Raw genomic sequence first — 19,873 nt, forward strand, 5'->3', positions numbered from 1 at the left:
CAGGTTTTTTCTTAGTGCCCATTTTCCTGCAAAAGCATATTTTTGATTGGACTGCAGTCAAAAGCATAATTAAATGTTACAGAGACTCTCGGAACTTTCAGCCATTCTCTTTTCCCTTTTTAATTTGACAACACAAACAAGTCTAATGTTCCCTTTTGCTGGCTCCAGATGTCCATTGTGAATGTAAATGATGAGCCAGTAGAGTGGATGCTTCCACAGAACCAACACGCGGAGTAAAAATGAATCGTTGCACATCCTGCAGGTGCCTCTGCTGAGGGAATCTTTTCACTCCGAGGACATTTAACAGATAGAATATACAGCTGGTCAAAGAAAGCCTTTAGGCTATTTCAAAGTTTCTATACAAAATAAAATGCTTCATAAAGTTTGCTTGAAAGTGAAATTTTGGAAAATATGGTTATCTCCACTCTTTCATTTTTATTCCAATAATTCCAGGCTCTCTTCAAGCTGAAAATATTATTTTTAAGAATCTGATAAACTCTAATATTTGGAATTCTCATAGAATAACTTTCCATTTAGCATGTAATTTGGAGGTTGTGTTCAAGTTAACAACAACAAAAATGCAGTGATTTTTGTATGTTGTCAATAATTGCTACTTACAGCTTGATTATTTTGAAATTTTCAAGATCTCTTACAGCCATACATTTGTGCCAAAGCCTTTCAAATGTCACCTAATGAGAGCCGTTTATGTAGATGGAATTGATATCTGACTGGGGAGAGAGCTGTTCACATACTTAGCATTGGAACTAGAATTCCCTATCTGATTTTCTCAATCAAGGTCTGAGATTTGGGAAGACTCTGTTGCTGAGTCTAAATTGTCTACTGAAGTACTTATGACTGCAGAATTTGGAATAGGAAGAAGTATCTTGATAGTTTTGTCCTTCCTCCCTTCCCTCAGAAGCCCTGAGGGATTATACTGCCTATGTCTGTGGGCTCCCCCTGTGATGACTCAACTGGATTCCTCTTCCCCTAAAGATCCAATACTCTAAAATAGTTTTCTTCCTTTCTAATGCTGGCTAAAACACCAATTCTTTCAGCACAGCTGACCACAGCAAGAGGAAAGCAAACAGATGGAGTTAATTCACGTTAAGAGGAGAAAGTCTGCTAGCCTCCATGGGGGTGTTTGCTTTGTAGAAGAGGTTGCTTGAGAAGCTAAATTGATCTCTAATTTGCAGAACCTAGGAAATGAAGTAAATAATTTCGATGGTGGGAAAGAGACTTGGATGTTTCCAATTTTTTTTTCAGTATTTGGTTCATAATCAGAAAAGAGCTGACCAGGAAAAAAAAAAAAAAAGGAACTACATGGAATGATTAACACATTTAAGGGAAAAGTTCGCAATTAGAAATCGGTCACTCTTGAAAGTATTGAAAGGAACAGTCACAGAAGCTTATTTCAGCCAAGAGTTCAGGAAAAAGATGTTCTACAAAAGCTGTCCTACATAACGGAATTTTTAGGAATCTCTTTAGACTGGCAGGAAGATCCTACATTAAAACAGATCAAACATTGAATATTTGATCATCTAACTCTGTTCTGTTTCCAAGGTTTCTAAGAGAACTTCTGGTTACTATTTCATTCCTGGGTAGTTCTGCCTAGAGAGAAGGAGTGTGCTGGTCACATAGGCTTCAAGAACTCAAGACTGACTATAGTTATTTTATTTTATTTTATTATTTTTTTTAAAGATATATTTATTTGACAGGTAGAGATCACAAGTAGGCAGAGAGGCAGTGGAGGGCGGGGAAACAGGCTCCCCATTGAGCAGAGAGCTGGATGTGGGGCTCCATCCCAGGACTCTGGGACCATGACCTGAGCCAAAGGCAGAGGCTTTAACCCACTGAGCCACCCAGGTGCCCCTATAGTTATTTTTTATGTAACTCAGGGTAGGGTCAGAGAGACGGGACCACCATGATGTTCTTAGATTCTATCTTATGCAATTGTGGTAGATGGTTAAAGATGTTGTCTTTGCATCTTTTCTGGAGCTTAAAGTCTGCAGAACATGGAATCAAAAGATGTGAAGAGAGGGAGAGCAGGGAAAAACTAGAAACCATGGGCAGGAGCTGGAGTTCACGAGGACAGACTAGAACCTGGGTCCCTTACTGCCTCCAGTTTTGATGGTGTGGGTGATCTGCAGAAGAATCTGATGACTTTTGTCACAGAGCTAAACACATAGTTGGGGCAGGACACAGAGAGTCTGAAGAGCAGCTGAGGGGACTTGTGTCCCAAGTCAGTCAAGGGTCAGTTGAAGCATCCAGGAGTCTGAGATGGAAGAGCACTGGGTGCCCCTGAATCTACCTAAAGACAACGAGAGCAGTGTGGCTACTGCTTCAAATAAGACTTCCAAAACTTTTGCAAAAAGCCTTGTTGGGGTAACATGGGAAGGAATTATGGGAAGTGTACCAGCTTACCTAAATCACTGAGGTTCAAATAATAACATATTGGCATTTGGTTTTATATATCCTCTTCATAAACCTGTTAATAAGAATGTGGTCCTGAGAGATGGGTCTACCTTTGATGTTCTGACAAAATAAGGGGACCGGCTGTGGGCTAGAACCTGGGGAGAAGTTTATCCCACAAAACTAATGAGCCTCTTATTAGACGGCCCACTTCATCCCCCAGGCAGTGCAGAGGCAATCTCTCATCATTTTCCTACTGGTTGCCTGGTAATCCTCTTTTTTCTTTTGAATTTCTACACCTGGAATGTCTCAAATTCCCACCTCAGAGATTACCATGCGCAGTGATTTTTCTTTGGTGTCCAGAAGTCAGAAGATGAAAATAACAGTTTTTCTGCCCCCACATTATCCTTTTGTTCTGCTAATTATCAAAGAGCTCTTTCATTGTCTGTTTTTACACTTCTTTTTTGGTCAAACTCCCTTATTAACCAAAATACTCAAATGCTGTAGGTAATGCTATAGATATCGTCTTCTGGATATGTTGGCATGCATTATTGCATTAGCTTCTCATAGTATCTTCGCAGTCCTGTATGAAGAAACTGGTTCTATCCTTTAAGCATCCACTTGATGCTATTGTAATTAAATTTAGACTTAACCTAAAAGCAATAGGTTAAGCTTGATTGTGTTTGTAGGTGTATATTACATCCCATTTAGTGATTCCAAGTAGGGCATGGATTCTTGTTGGGGAGGAAGGAGAATATTGATGACCCATTACAAATCCATCCACTTTCTTTGGAAAGCCTCTATTCCAGAAGTAGATTATTTAAGAAAAATATGAGCAACAGTTCATTAAGTCAGAAATTCTCTCACACTCTCTGGCCTTCATCTTCTAGTGGTTTCTAGTATATGATTACAAGTTAAAATCCCCGAAAGAAAATCAGTTTGCTTTTGAAAGGATGAGTTGTATCAACTGGGAGTTATTTTCCTCCTCATGTGCAATTCTTTTGGCCCATAACTGTCCAAAAGTTCAGAAGCTATGTGACTTTGTCAAACGTCATCTATTTCAGCATGACCTACTACCTCTGATGTTGTGATACCAGACCGGCAATGATATCACATGAAGGGAGGTAACTTGAACCTGGAAATCAGAGTAGGTACTCATGAGAACCAGCTCTCAGGATGTACCCAAGGGACAGGGTCAAGGAATGAGCAGGCCATAAGTTAGAACTAACACTGGGGAGAAGACTGAAGATCCTGTAGGCATCTGGGAGCTCTGCAGAGATAAGGCAGAGCAAAGCAGCTAGGTGGGACACACCTGATGCAGGGAGTCAAAGATGGCTTTTGTTCTGGGCTGAGCCTTTGCCTTAGTCAGGAGAAGCTAAAACTTGCAGTTTAGCTCAGGAACTTCCAGAGGGAGGGTGGAGGTGGGGGTGGGGTGGGGAGGGGTGAGGGGTGGGGGGTGGTGTTGGTTAAACCAGGTGGGTGGAGTGAAGTGAGGGATTTCTCTGTGAAATGAAAGGGTCAGTGAGGATGAGAGGCCAGCTGTTGGTGGGAAACTACTTATATACACTCAGACTCCTGGAAGGAGGGACTGGAATGACAGAGTAAATCAGTCAGTGATCATGACCAAGTCAGGCAGAGGTGCTCTCATTTTTTCCAAATGTTTGTGTAGAATCGACTGTGTCTTTAAGACTCCCCCTCCCCTTCCCGCCCAGCTTCAGGTTTCTGGGATTTGGCAGCAAGACAGTCAAATCACAGGGAGTGAGATTTGGGGGAGAAGAAATAATTGAAAAGCTTGCTTGCTTATCAGGCAATAAATTATGTCCTGGGATTGATGCCAGGGTGGTTTTGGAGGGGCCAATACATACGGACCTCTGAAAAAAATGGATTTATTGTCAAGCAGCCTTTGTATGAAATCTTAACTAATGAGGGGCATGTCAAAGCACCGCTGGTTAGGCAGCTCCCGTGTGCAGTTGCAACAAGGTTGGGAGGTTGGATTCTGCTGACATCTGTCTGGCAGAGACACTGCTGTTTGGAACCTCCTGCTAATCAGAAGTTTGTCCAGACCATTTCTCCTTTGGTAGATCATCCTCTACTGAATTGTAATGCAGATGAGGGGGACGAGCTGCCCAAATTTAAAAGGCACTGTCAGGTGTAGTAATGGTTGTCTACCCCAGTGAGTGTTTCTAAAATGGAGTAACTGTTGAATCAAATGGCAAATGAGACTCTTTTTCTGATAGGAGAGCCGGGATCAAGATTATTTACCTTACCTTGCAAAATAAAAAAGAGTAAATTTTAACTATAAATATTGAATAAAATATTTGATTATTGTCTATAGTTAGATGACTTGGAAATTCTCAATCAAGTGGTTAAATGGGGGAAAATCAATTCCTGACGAAGGATTTTGGCAATACTAGTATCTGTGGAGTGATTTATAATGTAGAATCTCATTTAATGATCTGAACAACACTGTGACATAGATACTATGATCTCTTCAGTTTACAAAAATGTAAATAGGAAAACAGACCTATCTCACTAACGCAGTGGTTCTCCGCTGGGGGCAATTTGACTCTGAGGGCACATTTGGCAATGTCTGGAGACATATCTAGTTGTCGCAGCTAGGGGAGATGTGCTAGAGTCACCTGGTAGGTAGAGGTCAGGGATACTGTGAACCTTGCTGGAAGGCACAGGAAAACCCCATGACAATGAGTTACCCAAACCAAAATGTCAGCACTGCTATGGGTGAGAGACCCTGCATTAAGGTAATGACATCACATGGTAGAAACAGGACTAGAATCCAGATTTTTTTTACCCCCCCCCACCAGATGTTATACTCATTACAATATGGCCTATATCTTCCTACATATAATACCTTTAGAACAGGGAAAACATTTGCAGGAAAACTTTGTTTTATGATGTTCTGTACCATTTAAGAGAGTCAATCTCTATCCTGGTTTTAGAAAAATTTGACCGCTGGCTCTTTACAGAACTGTAGAAGCCTCAGATGGAGGGTGTGACAACAGAAGATTACAAGAGCAGGGATGGTGTCAAATTGCTATGGAAACAAAGTGTAATATCAAGAGCCTAGAGGAAACATCTGTAAAATTGGACACAGATGTAGGAGGTGGGACAGGTAGGGAGTTGGTGTTGACAAAGGAATAACTCGGGGGAAACCAAGGGTATTTTGTGGAGTAGAACATGGTAGTGGATGAGATTTAATAGCAATCAAATGGGGTATGCCTACTGTAACAAACTTCCACTTCCCCACCACCAAACACTGGTAAAATTTACATGGCTCCTTGATGCTTGCAGAGTGAAGTTTATCTATGGGTGTGGCCCACATCTATTTATAAAGGTATTAATAATAGTCTTGCCCAGAAAAAAAAAAAGACAACCTCTACATTTCAGTTTGGAGCCCTTTAACTGGATCTTAATATAAGATCCAGTGGAGGATTAGAAGTTAGCAGAAAGGCTGGGTCTCCGTGTTACTTGTCATTAGTGTGTGAGCACTGAAACTTAATTTTCTCCTCTGCAAAGTAAGGGTCATGATAGCAATCCTGTACACCTCACAGATATATGATAAAATAGGTAATAATTTGTCAACTGTAAAATGATTTACAAAGCTATTAAATATCACTAATATGTTGAAGACTCTAAAATTTTCATTTCTAGACCAGGACAATCTCAGAGTCACTAACTAGCCTTTCTAATGCCAGTGCAGTATGAGATGGAACTTGCTGTGAAATCAGGGGAACCAACACAACCAGTGAAATCCAAAGGGAAGCTGGTGTGGAACTCTGTGGAAGGCTGTTACCTCTGGGTCTGGTAGTGGATGCAGGGTTGCTCTTGGCCAGCAGGGCCTGCTAAAGGGAAAAGCAATTTGATATAAACTCAGAAGACAAGCTGGAACTACAAGTACCAGAGTTTCTGCCTTTCTCTTCATTGAGTAAGAATGACGTTCAGAGAGTAACGGCTATTAGTTCACTCCTACTGTGATGTTTAGTTTTATGTGTCAACTTGACTACGCTAGGGGTTACCCAGAAAACTGGTAAAACGTTATTTCTGGGTGTGTCTGGACTGGTGTTCTGGAAGAAGTTAACATTAGAATTGATAGAGTGAGTAAAGATCACCCTCACCAATGTGGATGGGTATTATCTAATCTGTTGAGGACTTGCACAGAGCCAAAAGGCAAAGGAAGAGCAAATTTGCGTTCTTTGGTTGAACTAGGACATCCGTCTTTTCCTGCACATGGTCATTCGTGCTTCTGGTTCTGGGTCTTTTTGACTTAGATTGGTACTTACTCCATTGGTTTACCAAATCTCAGTCCTTTTGTACTCAGATTTACACTATCAGCTTGCAGATAGTCTACTGAAGGACTTCTCATCCTCCGTAGTCATGTGAGTCAATTTATATAGTACATCTTTTCTTGAAACTCTATATATCCTGTTCATTCTATTTCTTTGGAGAACTATGACTAAGATATCTACCTTCCCAATTTTTCACAAATTTGACTTTGGGCCAACCCTAACTAGTATCATACATGGAAGGTGATTCTGGGAAACAGAGTATCCGTTTCAGCAAGTTAACACAATATAAAACAACTTTAATATCAGATAACTTACTTATTTAATATGCCTTTTAGATAAAGTGTCATTCAAAGTAAGCACCTCCAATGCAGGGCAGTCTGTTCTGTTTCACAATAGTCCAAACCACCAAGAATGGTGAATGGCACATAGTAGGTACTTCTTATGATTATATCCCCCCCCACCCTCCAAATTCCTATGTTGATATTCTGACCTTCATGGTGATGTGTTAGGAGTTCAGCCTTTGGGAGTTGATTAGGTCATGAAAGTGGAACTTCTTGTCAATGTAATTGGTTCCATTAAAAAGAAGCCCCAGAGAGCTTGCTCCTTCTTTCTGCCCTGTGAAGTTAGAATGAGAAGATGGCCATCTGTGAGCCAGGGAGCGGGTTTTTGCCAGATACCTAATCTGCCAACACCTTGATTTTGAACTTCCAACCTCCAGAACTATGAGAAAATCTTTGTCGATTGAGCCACCCAGACTTTGATATTTTTGTTATAGCAGCCTGAAGTAAGACAATACGTAACTATTTGTTGGGGCGAGGGCAGATAAAGGAAGAAAGGTAGGAAGAATTGAATGAAAAAAAAAATGGATTCGTTTATCTAAATCCTTGCATTTAGGACCTTTGGAAATTGCTTTGACTTTGCAAAGTGCATTTTCATGCATTGAAAACAGTAGATTGCATCTTAATAGCTTAAGGGAATCCCATCAGCTTTCAGATATTTCTGTTTGTACACAAAGAGATTGCTGGTGAATTTGGTGGAATTCACTTTAAATTAATGAGGACTTGCTAAGTGCCAAGCACTGAGCTGGATTTGTGGATGTGAAAGCATCAAAACATCTCTTAAGTCAGGGTTGTTCTTTTATCTAGGAAAAAAAGTGGTTGACATTGGAATGTTTTTTTTCTAGGAAAAATTTCCTGCAAGGTGAAATTTTACACTGATTTCTGCCCTCGGGAATTTTTGTCAATAGAAATTGTTCCTTTAGCTTAAAGCCATTTTGTAAAGCTCTCAGTTTAGCATGCAGATGCATGCTAAAGGCACCTCAGTGGCTCAGCTGTTAGTGCGACTACCTTCGGCTCAGGTCATGATCCCAGGGTCCTAGGATCAAGCCCTGCACCAGGGTCTTTGCTCAGCTGTTCCCGCTATTTGTGTTCCCTCTCTTGCTGTCTGTCTGTCAAATAAATAAATGAAATCTTAAAAGAAATGCAAATTGATGTTATTCCCATCTATTAGTGACCATTTAAAAGCAGTTTATTGTATTTCTTTGGGTGGGAGGGATCTAGAAGGAAACAGTACAAAAGGAAGGTAGACTTAAGAGATGAAGGGAGAGAGGCAGGGGAAGAAGTCAGGGTAAGTGGCTGCCCTGGTTGGCAGTTGGTGGGAGTAGAAAGGTTTTCTCTACCTGGGTGCAGAGAGAATGGAATGTCATGGCTGGAAGGTACCTGTGTAGGAAAAACTCCATTTTTTCCTCCACATTACAACCACACTCAGGAATTCTGACACAGATGTGAGGGTTTTCCACACCCCAATTCTCCAACACTAGCTAGGTGTCCTACAATTCAATTCATTTCTGACATCAATACCTGAAGTTAGTGCAGACCCCACAGGTTAAAGGCTGTGTCCCACAATACTGTCCTCCACTTTATTTATTTATTTATTAAAAGATTTTATTCACTTATTTGACAGACAGAGATCACAAGTAGGCAGAGAGGCAGGCAGAGAGAAGGGGGGAAGCAGGCTTCCTGCTGAGCAGAGAGCCCGATGCGGGGCTCGATCCCAGGAGTCTTGGGATCGTGATCTGAGCAGAAGGGAGAGGCTTTAACCCACTGAGCCACCCAAGCACCCCGTCCTCCACTTTACATACTAGTTGCAAGTAGTAAGTTCCTACGTTACCAACAATTTCTGTCTGACTTGGCTTTGAATCTGTGGTTCCCATGACCCTTCCTTGGGTTTGATCCTTTGCTAGAGCAGCTTACAGGACTCAAGGAAGCACTTCTTTACACTGACTGACTTACTTTGTAGTAAGGGATATGATAAAGTATACGGGTGGATAACCAGATAAAGAGACATGAGTAGGGGTCAGGAAGGGTTCGCGGCACTTCTGTCCCTAAGGAGTTGGGGGGAACCACCCTCCTGGCATGTGGGTGTGTTCACAAACCTGGAAGCTCTCAGAATTCTGTACTTTGGGATATCTATGGATACTTCATTATGTAATCATGACCAATCTTTAATTCAGTCTAAAACCTCTCTCCCCTTCCTCGAGAATGAGGGATGGGGTAGAAAGCTCCAAGCTTCTAATTATGACTTGGTCTTTCTGGTGACCATACTCTATCCTGATGCTATTGAGGAACTCACCAAGAGAACCTCCCTGGAACAAAAGTACATTCCTAACACTCAGGAGATTCCAAGAGATTTAGGAGTTCTGTGTCAGGAACCAGTAACCAGGATCAGGGACCAAATACCAGAACAAAAGATGCTCCTGGCGCTCTTATTTTTTAAGAAATTACAAGGGTTTTAGGACCTCTGTGCCAGGAACCAGGACAAAGACCAATACATGTACTTTTTCTTGTCTCATTGTGCTCCAGGCAGATTTCATATTTGGCATCTATCTGGTCCTACTGTAATCATTTTGAGAAGGTGGGGGGGAGGAACCATTCAGCAGATTTCTGTATGCAAAGCTCAGTAATTCTTTCAGTAATGGATGTCAGCATTAATTCATTCATGAGTGTGGATCTTAAAATGTAGTCTGTGACTCGTGTGGGGTCCTAAAACACTTTTGAGATTTTCAAGGTCAAAACTATCTCCTTAACAATACTAGGACATTATTTACCTTTTTACTGTCTTCCTCACACCAGTGTACAGTAGAGTTTTCCAGAAGCCTATCTTACATGATGTGTGATGATGTCATCAATCTGACAGCTAATAGAATGTGCACTTATGCATTCTTGTATTTTTAAAAAACTTCTAAGTTTTAGTCACCGATATATATATACCCCATATAAATAGAAATTCATTGGAAGTCTTTAATAGTTATTTTAAGAATATGAAGTATCTCTGGAACCAAAAAAATTGGGAGCTGTTAGCTTGGGACAGCTTCTAAAATTGGTCAGAATATCTTATAAGAGGAGGCTGTTCAGGACTTTTTGTTTTCATTTCTGCTGGTTTCCCTTCCTTTATTTCAGAACTCATAGGCTTAGATCCCACAGGAAAAGAAAGGGAAAATCTTGTTAAAGGACTTTATACCATTCAAAGACTCTTAGATCTAAAACCAAATGAAAGGAAATGGATTTTTTTTTTTTGGGGGGGGGAAGGTATATGTGGCAGAATCAGCCTTTTCCAACTGTGATCTTTTGCATCTTTAATCAACTGTAAAATAGGTTGAGGAACTAGCTAAATAGACAATAGATATGTATTCCTATCTTACAGGAAGGCAATAGGAATCCCAACCCTCTAGCTAATCAAAGGCAGATAATTCTTCCACCTTTAATGAAGAGTTGCCTCACTGGTTGTGTCTGTCAACCCCAGGAAAAACAGTGGTGGCCAGGAAATATGACTCCGAATGACCCAGTTTTAAGAGCCACTGCAGAATGTTTGTGGCACATCTAGCTTCCCCCTAGCTATCCAGAAAACTGTATCCTGATATGTACTCCTATTCATGATAAAAAGTGAAACATATACTGAGAAATTACCTAAAAATGCATGCACAATTTTATTTAGAGAGACCCACAAAATTGAGTTTTCATGAATTATAGAGGTAATTAAGACAATCAGCTTACACTTTTTGAATAATTTAGATAATAGGTCTGTATTCTCCTTGAGAATAAGTAGGACACTTTGTAGATGAGGGGGCAATAATTTATCAGTTTGGAAAGTAATTTCTGCACAACAAACACGCCATAATTGTGGAAGGAGTTAATGCCCACCTCTAAGAACTGAACTCATTTTGTATCCCTGAATTCCCTTAGTATCATTTTATCTTCATGAAACACGGAAGGCCTGCTCTTTGCAATTGTAGTTTTGAATTTAATTTTTGGCCAGTTTCTTACTCATCTTCAGGGAAAACTGAAAATGTGTGGTTATGATATTTTTTTATACTGCATCTGATACAAAGTGACTAAAGTAGGGATGTGATATGCAATAGCAAACAATACCTGTTTCCTGTTTTTGTTCGTTTTTTTGCTTTCCCTTTTGGTTTTGGAATCCCGAATTCTGAAAGTTAATGTAATCACATCTGGAAATTCTTGGCACACTATTACCATCAAATTTGTAAATGGCCTATTGCTTATTTTACTGTTGCTTCCCTGGTCATCCTTGTTTATCTTTCCCTCTGTTCCTCTCAGTCAACCTGTGCTGGAAGGTTTGAGATAGATACAAATCCATGGAATATGGGTAGTGTCATTTTATGTAGAAGTGATGAAGTCCCAGAACCTAAGTCAGGTTCGGTGGGATGAGGAGGTTCGGAGCCGACGACTAAAGAAAGAATTCTTAAGACTTCGTTGGTGCAAAAGGTGGTTTATTAGAGCACGGGGACAGGGCCCGTGGGCAGGTGGAGATGCGGCTGCCCTGGGTTGTGAGGGGGGTAGGCATGTTATATACCCTGAGGCTGGGGGAAGGTGAGGGGAAGGGAGGTTTCAGTGGAGTTTTCATATGCTAAAGAGGGTCTACAAGGTGCCCGGATGTTCCAGGCCTGCCAGAGGCCTTGCCCTTGCCGCTGGATCAATGTTGTCTTTAGACCAGCCAATAACATTAAGATAGTTGGGAGACTTTTTGGTGGGGTGTCACAATCCTGCTATCAATCGTCTTTGTTAGTGAGATTTAGGACATTTGTAAGCCAAGGGAGACTCCTGTCTAGCAGGATTGTGAGCTCTGCAAGTTAACTATTTGCTTATTGTTCATGGCAGTCAGGGCTGCCTGAGGGATGCTACACATATGGAGGGGAAGGGTGAAGAGGTGGTGCAAGGCGCCAGCTCTTGCTTTGTCCTCAGCCAGCCTCCTGCTCCCTCATCAGAAGGTATTTTTAATTTACTTTGAAGATATCATGTTTTAGAGCTCATTATAAAATGAGCTTTTTTGGTTGTTGTTGTTAAACTCAATGCCACGTTTTAAGAAATCAATGCCTGTTTCAGTAAAACATGGTTATTGTTTCTGACCTCTGCAGAATATTCCTCAGAATTGCCTCATCCCCCTGCTTTGTTTCCTGAACAATGAGCACTTAACCCCATACCCTGCTGATTCATCTTTGTCCTTTAGTTCAGCATTTAAATGACATAGAGGCAGGGATTTCTGTTTTATTTACAATTATCTCCCCAGCATGTAGAAGGGAGCCTCGCACATGGTGGGGTTCAAGAAATTTTGTTGAATCAACAAGTTAAGTGATTTGCATTTGGTTAAATGTGGGCCATACTGGTGAATGTAAAGTTCTTCCTTAGAAAACTCCATCCTGATTTCCTAGTCTAGGTTTTCTTAAATACTCACTATATCCCGGACTTTTCTACGGAGGTGCCTGCCATAGCTGAAATTGTAATTGCTCGCTTTCTTTCTTTTCTTTTCTTTCTTTCTTTTTTTTTTCCAGATATATTTATTTTAGAGAGAGAGGGAGAGAACAAGCATGGGGGAGGAGCAGTGGAAGAGGGAGAGAGAAACTTTAGCAGAGTCCTTCCTGAGCTTGAACACTGAGATCATGACCTGACCCTGAGATCATAACCTTAGTGGAAACCTTAAGTCCAAGGACTAACCGACAGTGCCCCCAGAGGCTCCGTTGCACCACTTCTTTGATTTACTTCTTTGCTCATTTGTTGCTGAGACACTGAACTTCCATGTGTTTCCTGTCTTTAGCAATCTCTGCCAGCGATTCTCCCTGGCGTGTGATTCTTGGCCGTGGGAGGTAGCTGTGGCAATGTCAATGGTTTGGGGAGTGGGGGAACAGTAATATCTACATCAGCATTAGCTCTGGGCCTGGGCAAATAATAATTAATCACTATGAAATATAGCTCGACTGTAAGTTCTCCAGGCCTTTCCCCACTATCTTTTTCCCACCAGACTACTTTCCCAGGCCAACTCTACAAATTCTAGAGCAGCTTCTGACTGAGGTGGATAAACATTGATCCTGTAGTTTCCAAATGTCATCAACAAGGCTTAATATGGTGCTTTTCTCCTACAATTTTGAGTCTTTTTTATTCCATGAAGGCTGTTTGTACAGAAGGAATGTGGGTGAGATAAAGAGGGAAGAGATGAGGGAAAAAAATGTACACACAATATTCACAAAAAGAGTTCAGTAATACTTTCAAATATTAAAATTATCATAATATTAAGAAGATTATGTTTGAAAAAGAATTATCAGTTGAGTTATTCTCAGGACCCTTGCTTGCTGTCTTGCTGTAGAAAATATTATGGATTTATTCAGCGAGGGAACCTGGCTCAATTGGTGGCTAGAACCTAATCAATGCAGTAAAGTACTCAACAAGGCCAAATGTAATCTTTGCTTCTTCTGCTAAACTGTAATTTATTAAAAATAAATTCAAGATCCACATTGCTAAGTATCAGCCGCTAGTGCAGGGTTAATTATATAAACTTCAAAACACGCTAGCAGTCATCAGAGATAAATTAGTAGCTGGCATAAAATCTGATGGCAGAAGAAATATGCTCACAGGCTGACGATTTCAGATCATCGGGAGTACATAGAAAATGTAGTTTAAACATTCATTCTCTAGTTTAAACACTAATTGGTTAGTAGTTTGATCACAGACATTGATACGGTTGACCTCATTAACTTCACTGTGTCTCGACATGTTAAAAATGCAGAGGAAAAATAAGTGCATAAAAGAGGAATCAGACTTTCAGTTCTGTTGTCCTGAAAGCTCAATTAGGAATGAAATGTCAATTCTGTAGTGTGAGCCTTTTGGGGGCTAGTTTGGAGCCATCTGACATTCACTTTCAAGTAGAAATCATGTAGTATCTGATGGTAGCTTGTCACTTGGTTCTAATTTTATTAGATCTGTTCTCCTTTTTTTTTTCTTTCCATTTCTTTTTTGTTTCTGTATTACTTATTTATTTATTAAATTTTGGCTACACTTGAGGGACCAGATAGAAAAAGTGCTCCAGATTGCTAGTGCTTAGATATATGTTATTTAATGGTATTTTCTCATTTCTTTTCTCTTCTTTCTTTTTCTTCTTCTTCTTTTAAATTGCCTTTTATGTTCTTTATGAAAGTTCAAAGAACAAAAAATTGTATCTTTGTGATCTGGTAAATGATTCCAAGTTCTTAGGGTATGGAAATCAGGATTTTCCTGAGCCCAGAGTTACTATTTGCAAGTATAATCTGTAGGGTAAGAGCTCTGGGAGCTATTAGCCTCTGTAGACCTTTTTCCTTCTCTGGTACAGAGGATCCCTCCAGACCTTCTCCTGCTTGTCCTCCGTCCTCAGCCACACACACCTCCCAACTCACAGTTCATCTCATGTTCACCCCACCCCCAACTTCAAACCACCACGGTCATCATAGAGGTCGGCCTATCCCTTGCCTTTACAACACCCTACCCCTCGTGCTGTACTTGAAGTTCTTTTCAACTTGATTTTACCTGTATAAATTGTTAAACAATAGCTTTTCTTTTTTTCCTTCATCTGCTAATTAAGAGAGGGTGTCTATTACTTATGAGTGATGCTGCTTAGGAAAATAAATGTATTTCCTAAACTTCCATTTTCCATCACAAATATGGAGATGATCATTTTAAATTTAAGACCATTTTCAAACCAGATACTCAACTAACAGGGACTTTAAGAATTTTTTTTTAAAGGTTTATTTATTTGGGAGAGAGAGAGAGAGAGTGTGTGAGGGTGGGGTCAGAGGGAGAGGGAGAGAATCTCAAGTAGACTTCCTGATGAACATAGAGCCCCATGTGCGGCTTGATCCCAGAACCCTGAGATCATGACCTGAGCTGAAATAAAGAGTCAGACGCTCAACTGACCAAGCTACCCAGGCACACCAAGACTTTAAGAATTCTTTATTGAAAAGGGCAGTGGTACTACTTATTGAAAATTCTGACTTAGGACTTGCAATGTATTTTCAGACTTGGGATTTCAGAAAAAATTTTTTAAGGTTTTATTTATTTATTTGTTTGACACAGAGAGAGAGAGAGAGAGAAAGAGAGCACACAAGCAGGGGGAGCAGCAGGCAAAGGGAGCAGGAGAAGGAGACTCCCTACTGAGCAGGGAGACCAACCTAGGACTTGATCCCAGGACCCTGGCATTATGACCTGAGCCAATGGCATATGCTTCACCGACTGAGCCACCCATGTGCCCTGATTTTTTTTTTTTAAAGGAAAGAGAATTTAAATATTGGGTAGCCTAGTAGTTTTCAAAATTTGGAGAGTAATGTAGGAAAAGTCCCATTCTTTAGTAAGTTTCTACTGGATAGTAAAAGCAGAGCTGCCTTGGCAGTGAATGATGCCCACGTCCCTCTCCCTTTGTTCTTCTCTGTGGAACCATTGGGCCTCATGAAACATCATTTTAAAGCCAGTAAGGGTGTCCAGATTCATTTCTGTTTTGACTCTTAAATAAATATTTCCTTTTGTCAAACAATCTATTTCCACACTGTGCAGTCCTCTCTAAAGGATCTGTGTGACCTAGTCTTCCTTCAATAGGTGGACTAGTTTTTCTTGACTCCTACCAAAGCTACTTTCATTCCATCTCCTCTTCCTGCATCTGTAAGCTCAGCATGTCCAACTAAGATTTCCAGTAATAGCTCCTGAATTTACTCTTTCTTTTCCATTTCTTCAGTTAAACATCAGCATTCTAACCAGTTTTCTTATTTCTGGCCTCTCCCAAGTTCAAACACTTCAGTCTGAGGGATAGATTACATTTATCAAGCCAGTAGTAAATTTAAGTCAGTAATAAATTTCAAGTCTTCAGTTTTCTTAACAGCAAATAAAGCTGCCATATACCAGCTAAAAGACAAGGGAGGACCGAGTGGGTGAGCCTTTATACTATTAGGTGAACATTGTGGGTAGGATATTGGTTCATTTTCCAGCAAAGGCATCACATAGGCATGTTCACTTTTTTTTTTTTAGGATTTAATTTGTTATTATTATTATTTTTTTATTTGAGAGAGAGAGAGACAGAGATAATGAGATAGAGAGCATAAGCAGGAAGAAGAAGGAGAAGCAGGCTCCCTGCTGAGCAGTGAGCCCAATGTGGAGCTTGATCCAGCGACCCTGGAATCATGACCTGAGCAGAAGGCAGACTTTTAACTGACTGAGCCATCCAGGTGCCCTGGGATGTTCAGTGTTCAACATCTCTGAGAAAAACCGAGATAGGTGAAAAAAACAGTGATTGTAGAGGCATAGGTTCTGATATAAACAGAATCTGTCCTGGCAAAATTCATATGTTGAAGTCCCCTAAACCTCAGTATACCACAGATTTTAACTGTCTTTGGAGATAGGACCTTTAAAGAGGTAATTAAGATGAAATGAGAACATATGGGTGGGCCTCAGTCCAATATGACAAGTGTCCTTATAAGAAGAGGGAAAGATCCTCAAGAAATTAAAAATAGAACTTCCCTATGACCCTGTAATTGCACTACTGGGTATTTACCCCAAAGATTCAGAGAGTGAAAAGAAGGGCCATCTGTACCCCAATGTTCATAGCAGCAATGGCCACAGTTGCCAAACTGTGGAAAGAACCAAGATGCCCTTCAACGGATGAATGGATAAGGAAGATGTGGTCCGTATACACTATGGAGTATTATGCCTCCATCAGAAAGGATGAATACCCAACTTTTGTAGCAACATGGACGGGACTGGAAGAGATTATGCTGAGTGAAATAAGTCAAGCATAGAGAGTCAATTATCATATGGTTTCACTTATTTGTGGAGCATAACAAATAGCATGGAGGACAAGGGGAGATGGAGAGGAGAAGGGAGTTGAGGGAAATTGGAAGGGGAGGTGAACCATGAAAGACTATGGATGCTGAAAAACAATCTGAGGGTTTTGAAGGGGTGGGTGGCGGGGTGGGAGATTGGGGGAACCAGTGGTGGGTATTAGAGAGGGCATGGATTGCATGGAGCACTGGGTGTGGTACAGAAACAGTGAATACTGTTATGCTGAAAAGAAATTAAAAAAAAAAAAAAAAGAAGAGGGAAAGATACCATGTGTGCACAGAGGAAAGTCCGGTGAAGATATGGCAAGAAGGTATCATCTGTAGCTTTGTGTCTCAGGTTAAGGTATCAGAAGAGTTCCTCAAATTGTTGCTTAACTCCTGAGTCTATGGCAGGTTTATAAAATATTAGCACTCAAATAGATTATAGGGCTTAATGATACAAATCTTAAATTTTTATTAGCATACAGGTTATAAATATTTAGAAATATTTAGAAAGATTTCCATACCACTTAATGGAACATTTTAATTTTATCTCCTTCCCAAGTTCTTTCAGGCTTAACCAATCATCTTTCCTTTAATATGTAATAACATACATGTTTGGAGAATTTAGCTGTCTCTCTCTTGTTTTGTTCTCCATAATCTCTGTTTTTTTTCTCCTACCTGGAGTGAGTCAAAGGCATATGTCACTGTATATTTGCTTATTTTTGCCATCAGCATCTGAATTCTAGCAGGACATATCTAAGTCGTATAAATTCTTTGACTATGAAAATGCATAATTTTATTATCTTCTTATCGTTCCTCAGTACCTTGTTAGTGGTTTCAGTGGACCTACCAAGGAATATTGCACCATTGCAGAAAAGAATATGTGCAGAGTTAGCAACATAGACCATTTTAGGAGCATCTGAATATGTTTTCAATACCATCAATTGCCATAGCTTATGATGAGCACAACCCACAAAAGGGATGCTCAGTTTATAAAGGGAGTCTGTCATTTCTGAAAATATAAAGGAGTATAATTGTTAAACTGTCATCAGGTTAATGACTTCATCTTAATAATTTTAATAAATGGCAAATATTTCACTCATGTTATAAAGTCACACAATACATTTTAAAACATTTAACAATGGCCTTGGGGCACCTGGGTGGCTCAGTGGGTTGGAGCCTCTGCCTTTGGATCAGGTTGTGATCCCAGGGTCCTGGGATCGAGCCCCGAGTCGGGCTCTCTGCTCAGCAGGGAGCCTGCTTCCTCCTCTCTCTTCCTGCCTCTCTGCCTTCTTGTGATCTGTCAAATAAATAAATAAAAATCTTTAAAAAACAAAAAAATATTTAACAATGGCCTTGCCTTTTCTTCCCCTAAGGAAATCAAGCAGGACCTCTTGTTTTTTTTTAAAAAAAAATTCTTTGAGATCATTTAGCTGATATTCCCTCATGTATGAAACATATCCATTGCATAGCTAACTGATGAATTGATCTAATTTTATCAACAAAATTAAATTTTCTCTTTAGGTAGGTGTTTTAAAGATTCCTTTGTGAAAACCTCAGCTAATGAGTATTCTGCATAATAGTTTGTTTTATTAGACGATTATTTTCAAGCTAATTCCTGCTTGGAGAGCCATACTTTTTTTTTTCTTTTCATAGAGAAAACCATAATGTTTAAAATATTTGAGAAAGATATGTGAGATCACCAAGAAGCAACATATAGTCTTTAGACATAACTCCAAAAGAAAAACAAAAACAACCCACAATCATGCTAGAATCTTAAATCTTTAAAGATCTAAATATCATTTATTCCAACTTTGTTTAACAGAAAGCTAGTTGGAATTCAAGCCAAAGCTAGGAGCCAAGTCTATCATTATTACATGATTTTATACTGTTCTTATTTAACTGTATGGCATCTTTATAGTCAGACATTTTGGGGTCAGATATTTTCAGGATGAATGGTCTATTAACATCTTGTCTAGTTTCATTTGCATGTGATACCCCGTTGTAGAGCTTGGAGTTTTAATCCTTAACATGTCATCCAGTAACTTAAGATTGGGCCACAAAAGGTAGCTCATTTAGGTTGGTCTTTGAGGTTTAGTCTTTCTCTGAGAGTGTTGATCCTTGGCAAAGTATCCAGGGAAAATGTGATCTGGAGCCTTATCTGAGTTCTAATTGATAGTATTTCAATTAAAAAATTAAAAAAGTTTGGGACGCCTGAGTGGCTCAGTTGGTTAAGCAGCTGCCTTCGGCTCAGATCATGATCCCAGCGTCCTGGGATCGAGTCCCACATCGGGGCTCCTTGCTCAGTGGGGAGCCTGCTTCTCCCTCTGCCTCTGCCTGCCATTCTGTCTGCCTGTGCTCGCTCTCTCCCCATCTCTCTCTCTGATAAATAAATAAAATCTTTAAAAAAAAATTAAAAAAGTTTTCAGACACTTTTGGATAAAGGGAAAGAAGGCTGGGAAAAATTTTGCGAGTTGGGAAATTACTGCAATTTACTTGCTGAGTACAACTAGCCAATAACAGTTTGAATATGAATGGGATTGAAAATTAATAATATTGCTGAAAGCCAGGTTGTTTTTATTTCAATTTGTATGAGAAGTTTCAGGGGAAAGCCACCAAGGAAATGGGATCTGGAACATCAGGGGACTGATGGCCAGGAGGCAGCTGGGCACATTAGAAGTCACTTCATATCTCTGATGTTCTCTCATTGTAAATTAGGAATACTAGTAATAGCTAACTTACACTGAATGTTTACTATGGGCCAGGCACCATTCTAAACTGCTTTACATATATTAACTCATTTAATCTTCACAAACTCATGAGGTCATTACTGTTATAAGCCCTCCTCTACTTCCTAAATGAAGAAATTGAAGCTACAAAAGGGTTAGACCATTTGCCCAAATTATCACAGTGAATTAGGCAAAAACCAAGAACCAAATGACTGAGCTCCAGAGCTTATGCTCTCAAACCCTATACCCTATGCTTTTACTGTGCTTAAAACATTACATAAAATGGGGCTATTGGAAAATTC

Source organism: Mustela putorius, unplaced genomic scaffold (genome assembly GCF_011764305.1).
Source record: "Mustela putorius furo isolate JIRA1106 unplaced genomic scaffold, ASM1176430v1.1 tig00003834_pilon_pilon_pilon, whole genome shotgun sequence".
NCBI lineage: Eukaryota > Metazoa > Chordata > Mammalia > Carnivora > Mustelidae > Mustela > Mustela putorius.